This window comes from Numenius arquata, chromosome 16 (genome assembly GCF_964106895.1).
Source record: "Numenius arquata chromosome 16, bNumArq3.hap1.1, whole genome shotgun sequence".
Taxonomy (NCBI): Eukaryota; Metazoa; Chordata; class Aves; order Charadriiformes; family Scolopacidae; genus Numenius; species Numenius arquata.
In genome coordinates this window covers 10166493-10179992 of record NC_133591.1, presented here as the reverse complement: position 1 = coordinate 10179992, position 13500 = coordinate 10166493, and positions in this window count along the sequence as shown.

Sequence of the window (13500 nt, the reverse complement as noted above, 5' to 3'; positions counted from 1 at the left end):
CATTTGCAATGCTTTGCTTTGATACTCCTACTTGGTTCACAGGCTTGAGCCCTCAGATTTTGCTTTTATCTTAACCTTTCCTGGAAACCCTGGAGATCCCCTTGGCCACATTTGTCTCACAGCAATATCAGCCTGTGCAAGACTGCTGCATGGGACTACTGATACAAGCAAAATTACTCAAATACGAAAGTGTTTCTGATCTGCAGTTTTAGCTGATACCTAATGCACAGTTTTGCTTCACAGTTCTCAGTTGCGTGGGCCCCAGTTCAGGAGAAAATGTAAGCACACATATAATGTCAAAATCCATGCACATACTTAAGAGCTTTGCGTTATTGACCTTAGTCTATAACTCTTCTCTTAGTAATAATGCTACCAAAAAATGGTTCTTTGAGGCCTGACTGCCTGCGTTCGTCCAAAAAGATTGCCTGTAAAATACCCTGCTTATTTTCAACTTTGTCCTCTCTGAGGACTGGTGCCTTTTATACATTCAAAGAAAGGCACATCAGTGGAAGTTACAATCACTCAAAAGCATTGTCATGGTGCTTCATTTTTATTACTGCTCACAGTGACTAGTAATTGTTATCTCTGAGTGGCAGAGGAAAATACCAGCACATGGGAGATGCAACTAAAAGCCCAACAACCAAATCTTTTGTGTAAACCGTAGCATTAGCTGAGGGAGGAAGTTGTTTTGTTATATTGTGGCATTGAGAAAACATATTTTCCAAATATTCCTGCCAAGAGATCCCTCTGCAATCACACCAAGGAATTACTGCGCCTCGGTGATAGCAGAGTGCAAGCAAACGATTGGTTCGGCTCTTGCAGCTCTCCCATAGTATCCATGTAAAAAGACAGCAAGTGAAACATACAGCTAGCTTAACGAGTCCTGTGTGGATAGGAGACTCAATTAAAATTAAATTATACAACAAATTAGGTTTTAAATGCTGCGCTGCTTAGCCAGCCAGACAAATAATAATTAGAGATGTACTGATCTGCTGCTATGTGCAGTCGAACAGCAGACTGCTGTAACTGCTTTCAATGTACACTGATGACTTTTCCCTCCCAGCTCGGGGTAGTTTTATATGACGCTCTGAGTAAGCCATCCCTCAACAGGCCCGTTTTGTACTTGTCACCCTCCCAAGCTGGGCAGAACAGACAGGATCTTTTTCTAGAGTCTGTCTTTCCGATCTGTTCCATCAATTAATATTTCTTTAGTAATACACCTGCCCTCTCCCCCCCACCCCACCCCCCCGCCTTATTTCTTTCTAGAATCCAGGTCTCTAGATGGAATTAATTTTCAGAGTCTGAAATTATTAGAACATATTAAACATATATTAGATTCAGAAGAAAAAGAAGCTACAACCATTATTTCTTTTTTTCCCTACCAACAGCAGTACACATACCAGAAGTTTCAAAATACTCCACGATGCATAGATGGATGCAAGCCAGAAACTGCCACCTCTGATAAGGGTTCTGGCAGAAAGAAATTGAAAAGGACCTGAAGGCAGGTACTCAAATCCTACTGTAAAATTTCAAATGCATTTGTGTTGCATTAATATCTGGAGCCTTCTGTCACCCTGTGGTAGGTAACATTCAGAAAGACTGATGCTGTTTATTTTTCTCTGCAATTTTTTTCACCTCTGGTGAAAGTTAATATTAAATTCTTAACATCAGATCTGTCAAATGTAACATGGAAAACGTGTTTCATGAATAAGCTAATAATTATGTATTCCGCATGGAAAATAAAGTATTTAAAGATCATCCTAAGCCAGCAAGAGTAATGTTATCATACGGCCATCTTCAGTTGTGGTTTCCTGCTGCTGGCAGCTTGTCTGTGGGTAAGAAAAAATAACTTTGTAGTGCAAAAGAAAACATACCAAGGACAGCCTTTTAGTCAAGCATTTTTTCAGATACTGGTAGCCCAGTCCTGCAGATAATCGATGTTCCTGCCACACTGTAAATGAGAATGCACTATTAACATAAAGGGTTTTCCGAGTCAGGCAGCCAGCCCCAAATCTCTTCCTTATTATGTGGTAGAGAAAGGAAGACAGCCAGAGACATCATATGAGAAAGCAACAGGAAAAGGATCATTTATGTCCTTTTTCTTATGCTGTTTACCCAGACATCCACTATTGACCGCTGCTAGTGTTTGGGAAACTTTTAATCTAGGGGAAACTAGCATGGCAGTTCCTGTGTTGTGACTCTCTCACCTTATTAGTCCCTGCAAAGCCTTTGAATTACCCATGAGCTACAAGGTTAAGCAGCAATGAGTTTAAGTATGTCAAAAGGAAGGGGTCCCTGGGAAATGCAAAGGACCTTCCAGGAAAACAAAACCAACATGCCAAAATCATGCACGCATTAGCAGGAGCTAATGAAACAATGCAGTTGCCAGGAAGAAGTTCCTTTTGGCAGGGACCACGACTGAACTTTGTTGTTGGGGCAGAAGGAGCAATGAAGAAACTGCTCTGTGCCCAGCTGACCAACATAGATCAAAAATAATGCAATTATTGTTCACACTTCAGAGGTTAGCTTCATTGGATGCAGCACTGATAGATAACACTATAGATAGATAACCCGATGAGAGTTACATCCTTCTTTTCTCGCAGCCTGGAGGGAGAAAGCAGTTTAAATTTTTGCCTTTGGCATTTTTTAGTTTCTGGGCATCAAACTGTAGCTAGCTGGCAAGCCCAGCACATGGTCATTTCTGCCTAAGAAAGCAAGCAACTCCACTTGATTAGTAAAATGGAAGTATTTCTAGTAGCCTTAGGCTTTCTAAGACAAGGGTTTGTTTTGTTTTCTAAATCCAGGCACAGCTCTATGGTAAGGTCTTCCCCCATTTTACCCGGCATGAGCCCACCCTAGCCATGAGAGTAAGAAAGTGTACTGATTCTTACATATCTTGGACCAAATTGAAACAGAGCCCTTTAATGGTTCTTCTTGTCATTTATAGGTGACATTCCAAGTTTTCTTTTTGATCGTTTAATTCACAATGTTAGAGAAATTCTCCAGCTCTTCCCCAGTCACAGTCTTAGATTGACATGTTTAGTCTGAGGAAGAAAAAAAATTGCATGTATTATCTTGGGATGAAAAACTGCCTACAGAAAAATTACATGAATATTTCTGCAAAGACTTCCTCTCCATAGATAATTGGGAAAATTTTCAGTCAAGTTAAATCGATGGCATGAAAGGGGATTTTTAAAATATTTCCTTCCTTTCAGTGTTTTTAAACATATTTCCTCCAGGGGGTGCCAGATTAACACCACTGGAAAGTAAAAAATGTATAAATTATCCACACCAAGGACATAACAACTGTCCATACTGTACATTTCACTGTACCTTGCGAGTGATGCACCCCTCCAGCCTGAGCCAAAGGCACCAGTGTTTAGAGTGAAATTTCTCAGCTGTTCACTTGTGAGCCTCTCTTGAAGTCAGAAACAGTGCTGTCTAGTCCTGCAATTAATGTCATGCACATTCCCTGCCAAGTTCAGACAGGACACATCCCTCGGAAAAGAGCTTTAAGAACGGCTGAGTGGAGAAATACATCCATCTCAGCCTTTGAAAGAGAGAGACCTTGGGGAGGGGAGAAGTTACAAATGCAGTGACAGCTGTATGTAGCTTCAACCAGCTTATGAATAAGGGCAGAAACCTGGACACAAGAACTAAAATGACAGAGAAAAGCTGAGGAAAAGATGGTCAGGAGTGTCATCAGGTTTTCTACAGGTCTGCAGGGAATGTCAGCCCCGAGTAGGATGTCTGTAAATGTCATTAAAGCAGAGGAGAAGTTTCACTGGCTCAGAAAATAGAGATTTATCACTTAAAACAGAAACCTTACTTTGAACAAGCGGCCACTTTATTCTTAGAGAAGTCTATTTACTACATGAGAAAATTGATCTAATCACTGTTTCCAGAAAAGGAGCAAAAGAAAAATAAATTGTTGAGAAGTAGTATAATAATATATATACCTTTTCCACATTTCACTGCTCACATTTTTCTTTTATCTACACAGCAGTTAAAATAATCACACGGTCCAGATATCCTGGATCCTTCACCCACTGCATTAGAAATATTACTGAAAGAGTACCTGGTTATCTTCTACTTGACAATAAAATCTCTGCTGGATGATTATTTAAGTAGAAGTCTCCAATAGTAAAACATAAAATCCCCAATATATACTTACTTTGTCCTCTCATTTCAAAATGTAAGTTTACTTCTCTTACTTTGAGATTAGCAATGAAAGCCAACACTAGCAGCGAAAACCAATATAATTAATCCATAATATCTATATATGTGGACATTGAATGAAAAAAACCCTAAATATTATATTAATCCGTTATTAGGGCAATCTCAGATCCAGGACTATCACTTAACACTGTATTGAGATGCAGAAGGTGTGCCCGTTACTCCAAAAAATCACCTCAGTCAATTCTCAGCTGCATACACCAGTGGAGTACCTTTGCAGTCACTAATAAGCAACATTGCATCAGCTGAAAATATGATCACTTGTCTAAACCGGGCAAAGCTTTGAATTGCTGTGGAACCCAAACCTTGAATGCTGAGAGAGATTTCTGTGACCACGCAAGGAGCCGCAGCAATTGGCTCCAGAAGGAAGGCTTTCCTGGTCTTCCTCCTGGAGAGTAGGAGCTGAAAGTTTTCAGCTCTCTTGGGGGATGCAGAGTACCCTTTAGTGGAGGTTCAGGGGGAAGCAGCTCACCCACCAGGCTACTCTGCCCCTCTCAGCTGAACATCTTCCTAATGGCTTGTATGTTTGCTATACAGCAACCCCAGGAAATACAGCCCCTGGTGCAAGGGGAGCCAGTCCCTTTTCAAGCTGGATATGGAGAAAGGGAATGTAGAGGCAGAAAAGGAAACAGAAGGAAATGGGAGTGATGGCCTGAAAACAGTTCCTCCTCCCAAGCTGTTGGGGTAGGTCTTTAAATCACAGCCTGAGAGCAGCAGGCTGAGCAACATACAGTCAAGATGTTTAATGAGATTTATTTTTATTTTACATATTGTACAGTGTAATGATCTGTAAATTGGCTGGTGTAGGCACTGAACCAGAGACAAGTAGATAAGAACTAGATATCACCTGCAGTACGTACCTGGAAGACTAGTCATTGTTTTTGTAAATGATAGCGCACCCTAAATTGCATCATCTTCAGACTAGACACTGGAATTAATGGAACATTTTATCTTGTTCCTTGCTTTCTCTCAATGCTATAGTCTAGAGTCACGTTGTTATCTTTATTTTGCATTACTTTTGGAGATGCAGGATTGCACTGAGTTGCCTCCTGAGAAAGGAAGGAGTCTGTCTTCTACATCCTGTACAAAAACAAAAGGTCCCATAACATCTTGCCTGGCTTATTATTGGCAGGGAGTTAGATCCATCAACACTGGAGGATGGGGCAGCATTTTTTATTTGATTTATTAAAAATCCCTGCTGTGGATATTAAGAGGAAATCGGCCATAATTCAGGAGCAGTAGTTCTGATGGACAGTGAGATGGAAGGTTTCATATTAAAGCCTTAGGAGGGCAAAAAGAAAATTGAAAATCTGGAAGTATCGGCTGATGAGCTCTATACTTTCATTATAAAGAACACCAAGCTCTATAAACCTCTTGGCAGGAGGGATAAGAGTAGAATCAAAACAATGACCTTGAGATCAGTCTCAGGCTAGGGAACAGTAGGCTTACAACAGATGCCAAGTAAAGGAGAGGAAGAGGAAATGCAAGTCAGATGTCATCTTCAACTTGGACCTTGTTCTGGGCCCTCCTGGTCAAAAAATGTCCACATTTATAGTTTCTTCCTGTATCAAAACATATATATAATCTTTTCTCTCCTTCCATGCAGCTGGAACTCTCAACTAGGTTCTCTTTACTTTGCATCTCCACTGCTGCATTATTCTCTCCTCTGTTCTTGTCATTTGATGTCTCACCCCATTCTTTTTCCTAGTCAGTGCTCTGCTTTGACCAGATCACTTTCTATTTACATCCCTCCTTTGATTCACCATTCTCTACTGCAGCAGGGAAAAAGCTATCAGATTCATTTCCAAACCCATTTTGACCAATGTCCATCCAATCTATCATCTTAAATTCACTTTTAGGAGTCAGAGCTCACCTCTGACTAGCCACATTGCCAGTCTATATCACCTATTTGTTAAATTTTCTGACAACTACCATATGGTCTTTTTCTCCTGAAACTGCCATTCCTCCATTGTAGGAAAGTTCTGTAACAGCTACAGAAATAAGTTAATCATCATCCTTCAAAGCTTTTTTTTTTTTTCCTGTGATACCTACAAAAGCACCTGTCACCAGGTGGCTAGATGGCATGCCCAGACTGCAGGCTAATACACTAACTTTATCTTATCTTACTGTTTTCTTGTACTGTTCCATCTGCCTGTCCCTGATATCCACTTGTTATCTTCTGTCTAAGCTTGGCTTGGGTGATCTTTGGCATGTAGACCCTCTTCCTGTTTCACACGTGTGCTGAACCTCATATAGTAGAGACCTGGTTAATACTTAGAGCATGCAGGGACTATAGCAGCGCAAATAATTAACACCAGTCTTTCCTCCCTTCTAAGCTGATGGATGTCGTTCTCCTCCAGTTCACCAACAGCAAAGTGATGAGTGGGAGAAGATGCAGTACTCTGCTGTAGCATAAATAGAAGGGCTAGAAACACTAAGGAGCTCAGCCTGCTGCCATAAGGATGGTGTTGCTTACTAATAGCAGTCTCTCGGCCAGGAGAGAAGGTTTGATGGGTTCTAAAGATGTACTGGTTCTCATGGTATAGTGCATAAAGCAATGCAGGGAGAAAGTTGATTTATGCATGGACTTTATCCCACATTTCCTCCTAAGCCTGATGTCTATCTAAAGAAATCATATTGTAGAGCCTTATTTGGACTAGGCTTAGAATAGGCAAAAAAGCATATATCATTTTATAGTTAAAGCTCAGGAGGCAACCAGTTATGATTTATGGGGCTGTTGGAACACCCACAGCTCAGCATCCAAAGCCACTGAGAGAGCGGGGCAACGTGGGTGTTGGTACACCATCACCATGTATTCTTTTATATGTTGCTTAAATACCCTACATCCAAGTTTTACAGACTGTAAAATACTGAAAATTCACAATATCCCTGAAACATTGGCCTTGATGTTACTTATTTTATGGCATTCTCATCTTTCACATCAGTGTATACGTGGAGAAGTAATGGTTCAAGAGATCACCTAAATCATTGGTTTCCAGCTTATGGTCTGCAGAGCTTGGCAAACCCATGGAAAACTTCTAAAGCGTCTGCAAAAAGTGATTGAGGAAAAGCAAATTCATGTGCCAGACAACACTCTACATACGTGAAATTCCTAAAGGAGTCTGCACTACTGCTGGAAATTTTTTTAGGGGTCCACAAATCAAAAAAAGGTTGAAAAACCACTGACCTAAATCTTCTCCTGCCACAGCAAATGGCCTAGAACTGCAGCAATATGAGAACTTGGCACTAAGAAATAACATGACAGCTAAGCGGCACAAAATCTCTGCAGCTTCTCACAGATGTAAATGGAAGCAAGTAGGACAGACACATATCTGTTTAGCTTTTGTAAGTATTTGCTCGGGGATTAGTGTTAAAACAGACTCAGAGAATAAAAAGGGCAGCCCATCTCAGTGCTAACTAAAGTAATCTTGACTACAGATTACTGCATGCAACAAATCTGGAGATGGATGTGTTCCTTATACAGATTGGTCATTTCAAAGCCTGCACTTTCACCAGGTTTAAAAAAAAAAATCAGACAAGGACAATCCCTATTAAGGCATCATATAGTTATTTCAGTAGGTTCTCTGGAAATAAGCTTGTTTCTGTGCTAATTTTTCTTCTGGCAGAACCAATTCATTCTTGGCCTTTACAAGCTGGTCTTTTACATTTGATTCAAAATTGGATTTGGGCCTCTGGGGATATCTGATGTCAGCCTTCCTAATGTAGTGTCAACATGAAGACACAAAGAGATAAAAAGTCAGTTTCACTTAGAGTTTCCTTCTTCCAGGGTCTAATCTGGATTTTTCACTCTCTCTCACTTTTGCACTCTGGATCACTGTGTCTTCTTGTCTTGAGTCACATTAAGCAGGAGGGTAAGAGCGTGCTTAGCCAACCTCCTTGGTTTACAGGCAGGGTCACTAACACAGCTGGAACACATACTTATACTTCATGATATCACCTCATAAAACGATCACATAACAGACAAATTTTAGGCGCATATTTGAAAAGCAGAAACTCTGGGGTCAGGGTGGTGTAGACTGGAGGAAGGGTAAATGTAGGCTACAATGAGAAATAATGAGACTCACTTTGCTGGAGGAAATGGTCAAACATTAGCATTTCAATAGAAGAGGTCAAACCATTTCATCCAATACAGGATGTATTTCCCTGCAGACCAAGCTAATACAACCCATAACATCTGTACTCTGTACCGTGCTTTTTAAATATGGTGTCCAAACTGTAGGTTACTCCCACAAAGACTTGTACTATCCCTCCTGCCTCCCTCCCTGGCCCATTGTGCAGTCTGTGCTCATCTGGAACGTATGAGCTAACCAACTGAAAACGGGACGCAAAGGAAAAAGAGCAAGAACACAGAATCTCTCAAAGGTATTAGGAAAAACAGTATGTAGGCACGCAGCTCAGGACTTTTGTAACACACACAGAAGATGACAGAATTACTGTTCCTTGGACAACCTTAGTTCTGGACTTTCCTGACACATATATGACTTTGCAACAATCAAGATCATGTCATTCCTTAGAACAATAATATGCATTTAGTAGACTACAAATTGATCATTCTCTCAAAACAAGCACTAACACAGTATTTTCTACTTTTTCCTGTGAGAGGCTTTAAGTTTATATTCTCTTGCAGAGGATGACTGGGAAGCAAAGCGCTTATCTCTTCTTTTAAAGTGGCACAGCCTGTGCGTAGAGCTAACTTAGACAGAACATAGCACCTATGCAAATAACGTGACAGTGAGGAAATGCATGGCACACCAAGTAGGATAAATTAATAATTAGCATCACATGTGACTCTCATAAAATTAGTATTTCGTATCCGGGCAGATACATACTCTTTTCCTGGAAGTGGTAAACTGCTGTGATAATAAAAGCACCACCACCACCACACACAAAAAAAAACCCAACCACAAAACCTCCCCAAAAAACCCAAAATGCATTTCCCAGCCTGCAGCACTTTCATAGTCCAAATACCTACGGATTCAAACTCTTGCTTCCACCACCACTGCAGAGCAGAAAGTGGAGTGGCTTTGTGCAGTGGCTTACTCCCATCTTGCTTAGCACATTAGACTTCACAAAGGCAGTAGAGAAGGTGTTTTGTGCCAGGTGTTATATGTGGTAACTGAGACATGGTTTTATGCCACAAGTAGAACATAACCTTTCTGCCATATTGTCTGTCTTCTTAACAAGATAAGGAAAGTCCTCACATTCAGATGAGCTGTATGGCTGCTCAGTTTTCCAGAAGGCTTGTGAATTTTCCTTGACGCTGTTTTCTCTTTTGCTTACACCTATGTCTAATTTAACACCTTCTATTCCACTATTTTCTCAGCAGTCTCTGCCCAACAGCACATCCTCCCATCAGCTTAGCAGCCTACACCAGCCCAGATCATGTTAAATAGTTGATTGGATTCAGCTGGGTCCTTTTGCATTGTAGGAAGCGCAGGCAGGCACTCCAATACAGTTTCTGGGTGTCGGTCTGGATATCCAGATCAATCCCTTGCCAAAAAGAGAAAAAGCAGCATCACATTTTTCATAGTGCTTTTCTTTAATGACGTTTCCTTCCTTCCATTAAGCAAACGTCCAGGGGAGGGAAATGAATTGCTTTGTGTATCTAGAGGATCTTTGAAATCCTTGATCCAGGTTAAGTGTGCATGAACGAGAAAAATAACAGGGAGCTGAATGGAGAAAGGGGATTTAAACACACAAACTCAGATTGCAAATAATAATAAAGAGCTAGAAGATGGAGGCATGGCACAAGAAAATAACTGTGACACAGGGATACTCCAAAATAACACAGCTGCTAGAGGAGAAAAAAAAAAAAAAACAACCAACAAAAAAAACCTCATGCATAAAGGGAGAGTTGATGTTCGGCAATGCTCAGAAATTTTAATACTGATGTGTAAAATTAAACCATGACAGCAGAACAGGCTTATCTGCAAGCGTCACGTTACTTCCCCTGGGATTGCTACCTTCCCACTGTCATCTCCTCCTTTCCCCCCCTCAAATCTCACTTGACCTGAATTCTCATGATTTGACTCCATAATCCTCTAGTTTTCACTGTACGCACACAAAAGATTATTGTACAAAAACGAATTCCCAGGGCCTTGGGCTTTGCTTTCCATTTAGTTAAAGAATTATCCTACAGTAGTTTAGGTGCTGGGAAACTTGTCTTGTAGATTATTGCCTACAGGGCAAATGCTGAGGAGGCTGCTAACGAGAGAACAGATGTTCAGTGGCTTATGAGCCTTGCTGAATGTAAATATCTTCAGCACAGTGCTGCTCTGCCTGAGAATCACAAACCTCATGCACAAAATTCACCCTCAGTGTAAATGCATGGGCTTAAGCAGAATTATACTGAGGAAGAAGCTGGTCCTTCAAGTGCACCAGAGAGCCAGAGTTAAAAAGTGTGTACAGAAATTGAGACTAAATGTCATGAAAAGTTAATATTTTTAAACAAAACCTTGCCTCTTTCCAAGAGAAAATGCAGCCCTAGGATCTGTAATGACACAGTGGGCCTAAAATAAACAGATTTCACGGAGATAGTGGTATTGAGGGGGAAAAGATTTTACGGTGACTGGGTCTCTCAAATTCTGCTTGCGTCCATAAAAGGGTGTTCTGCTTACAGGGCCTCAGTTCGATCTGGTGGATGTTGTCTTGCCAGGCAGCAGCAATTCAGGGGCTGTAGGTGAAATGCTCTTCCAGTCCTTGGAACACATGCAAACTTTCAGCTACCAAAGCAGCACGTTTGCTCCCCGTCGCCTGATGAGTGACCTTCAGAGCACTTACGCTTGAGATAGGGCTGAGGAGCTGATCACAATCGGTTGGTGCTTTTCTTTATGAAGTCTCTTGACAGAAGACTAAGATGTGCAAGGAGGACACTTGCCCTCAAGCTTTACCCCTTCCAGCCACCCTTCCTGCAGCAAGAGCAGGCTGACCTTGCTCTGCACCTGTCCTTTGCCATGGCAAAGCTCAGTTGTACCTGCACTGCTGGAAAGCCACGAGCTCTTGCTGGTCATGGATTGCCACTTCACTGTCGAAGTTTAATAACTGCACTCCATCATCAAGTTGATTGGTGTAGTTTTCAGGCTCCACTAATGCATCCTGGCTGAGTGTGCCAGCTCTCTGTGTCTTTGCCAGGTGGTGCTCAGAGTTCCCACTTACAGCATGAGAAGGAAAGGCGAGAGAGCAGGGTCTCTCTTCTGTCAATGAGCCCATCAAACCATGAAGGGGCTGTTTTTTCTGGGAGCCCTTTGTTACAAGAGCATAACCACAGTCTGAAAAAATAAACAAACTCCACCATGTACAACATTTAATTGAAAAAACTGGATGGCGAGCTGAAACTTGGGAGACCTGGGTCAGCTACTGAACTGCTTTATGGTGTGGAGCAAATCACTTCGCTTGCTCACTCCTCTGTCCTGTCCCAATCAGGTTGTCAGCTCTGCATGGGCAAGAGTGAGATTTATTAAACAAGTATACCCTATCAGCACAGTGAAGCCCTTCTCTCACCTGAGGCTTCTAGGTCTTCTTTTAGCACACATAATAATAACAACTTTTAACAGTTCAATCTCTTATGGTGGGAAGTCCCATGAAAAATATTTAGTACATGCCTTTGTGTATATAAAAGTGCTTGGCATGAAAAGATGCCACAGAAAATACTGTCATTACAATCTATTCTTTTGGAGACAGACATTTACTACTGCAACGAGATCACCTCTGGGTGGAAAGCAGTAGCTGCTCCAGCCCGCACAGGACCAGCAGCGCGCTGCCAGCCCGACACCCAGCCTCTGCCCAGGGAATAGGACCCAACGCGCTCGGCCTCCCTCCTTCCCCTCGCCCTCTCCCTGCAGGCAAACCGCAGCTGGCAGAGCCAAGCGATCCCGGATGGATCCTGGCCAGGACAACAAGGTTAACACCCTGATTCTCACCGGAACTGTCACAGTTTATTAATACCTAACGAAAGCCCTCTGCAGCATCCCAGTGCTCCTGCGGGCACCGAGCCTGCACCCCACCCAGCCCTGCTGAGCATCTGGGGCAGGGCAGGGCCGGGAGGTATATCAGCACGTAAACCTCTATGGAAGCATATAAATATTTGATACTTCGATCACTGCTGAACCTTACTTTAGTTGCATCTCTTTTTTAGGATGAGATCAGTAGCAGCTATGATGTTTTCAGCTTGAACAAGGCTGTTTGCATGTTTCTTAAGCCCTTTAGCATTCGTGGGACAAAGCAGGACCTACGGCAGGGTTTCAGGCGTCTTGCCGTGCTGCGGCAGAACAGCACAAGATTTACATCCTCGTCTTAAGTTTCCGCAGAGAAAGGAGTTGCCGGCGCCGGAGGGACCCGCGACCTGCAGGGGGGCGACCCCGGCCCAACCCCCGGGCCGGCCCCGGCGGGGACGCGATGCCTCCCGGCTGTCCTTGTGCTCCTCTGGCGCTAGATGGCAATGTGGGTCTTCTGCAGCTGTGGGAAGGCAGCCCTGGGGGAGGCCGGGGGGGTGGGTACCCCTGGGCACACCGAGCATCAATCCGCAACCCTGCACACCCCTCTACATCCCTCCTCCTAGCCCCTATAAGACCTCAGGCGGTCTCCTAGACACACTGTGGAGAGAAATGCTCTCCCGTGGCTCCCATTGCCCTGTGCCTTCAACAACAACCGCCTTCCCAAATTGTGTTTTATCCATCTCTGGAAATAAAAGCTGCAGCTGGCAGCGGGGCTGGTTAGTACTGGCCAGGACATGTATTCCTGTGGATACCCCCTCCTTCCTGGTGGGACCCACAGTATCCGTGTGAGACAACATGGGACGTGAAACCTCATTTGCAGGCAGCAAAATGTGCTGGTGTTGTGTTTGTGCCCAAGTCATTGTCAAGCCACCTGCAACTATCCATGTGGTACTAAGTAGGAAAGCACCAGCCTTGTCACCACTGCCCACACCAGCCGTCTCCTGCGGCCTTTTTCATCCAGAAGAGGTTTACATTTCCTTTCCTGAGCGTAGAATAACATTTCTGAATGTCTGTGTCTGGGCACTTTATTAATTACCCTTAATCCAGTGAGTTTTTCTTAAGAAAGTGACAGTCAGACCCTTTTCTGTTCTTGCCTTTGGATGGAGTTTTGACTGTCAGTCATGGGCAGGTTTTTAAGGAGAAATTTTAAGATGAATGGCAAAGGACATCCTGAACTTTGCAACCCAGAGATGGTCTGCTGCTAGGTTTCTAGTTCTCTGTTTAGTTTTTAAATCTGCCGTGCGACGGA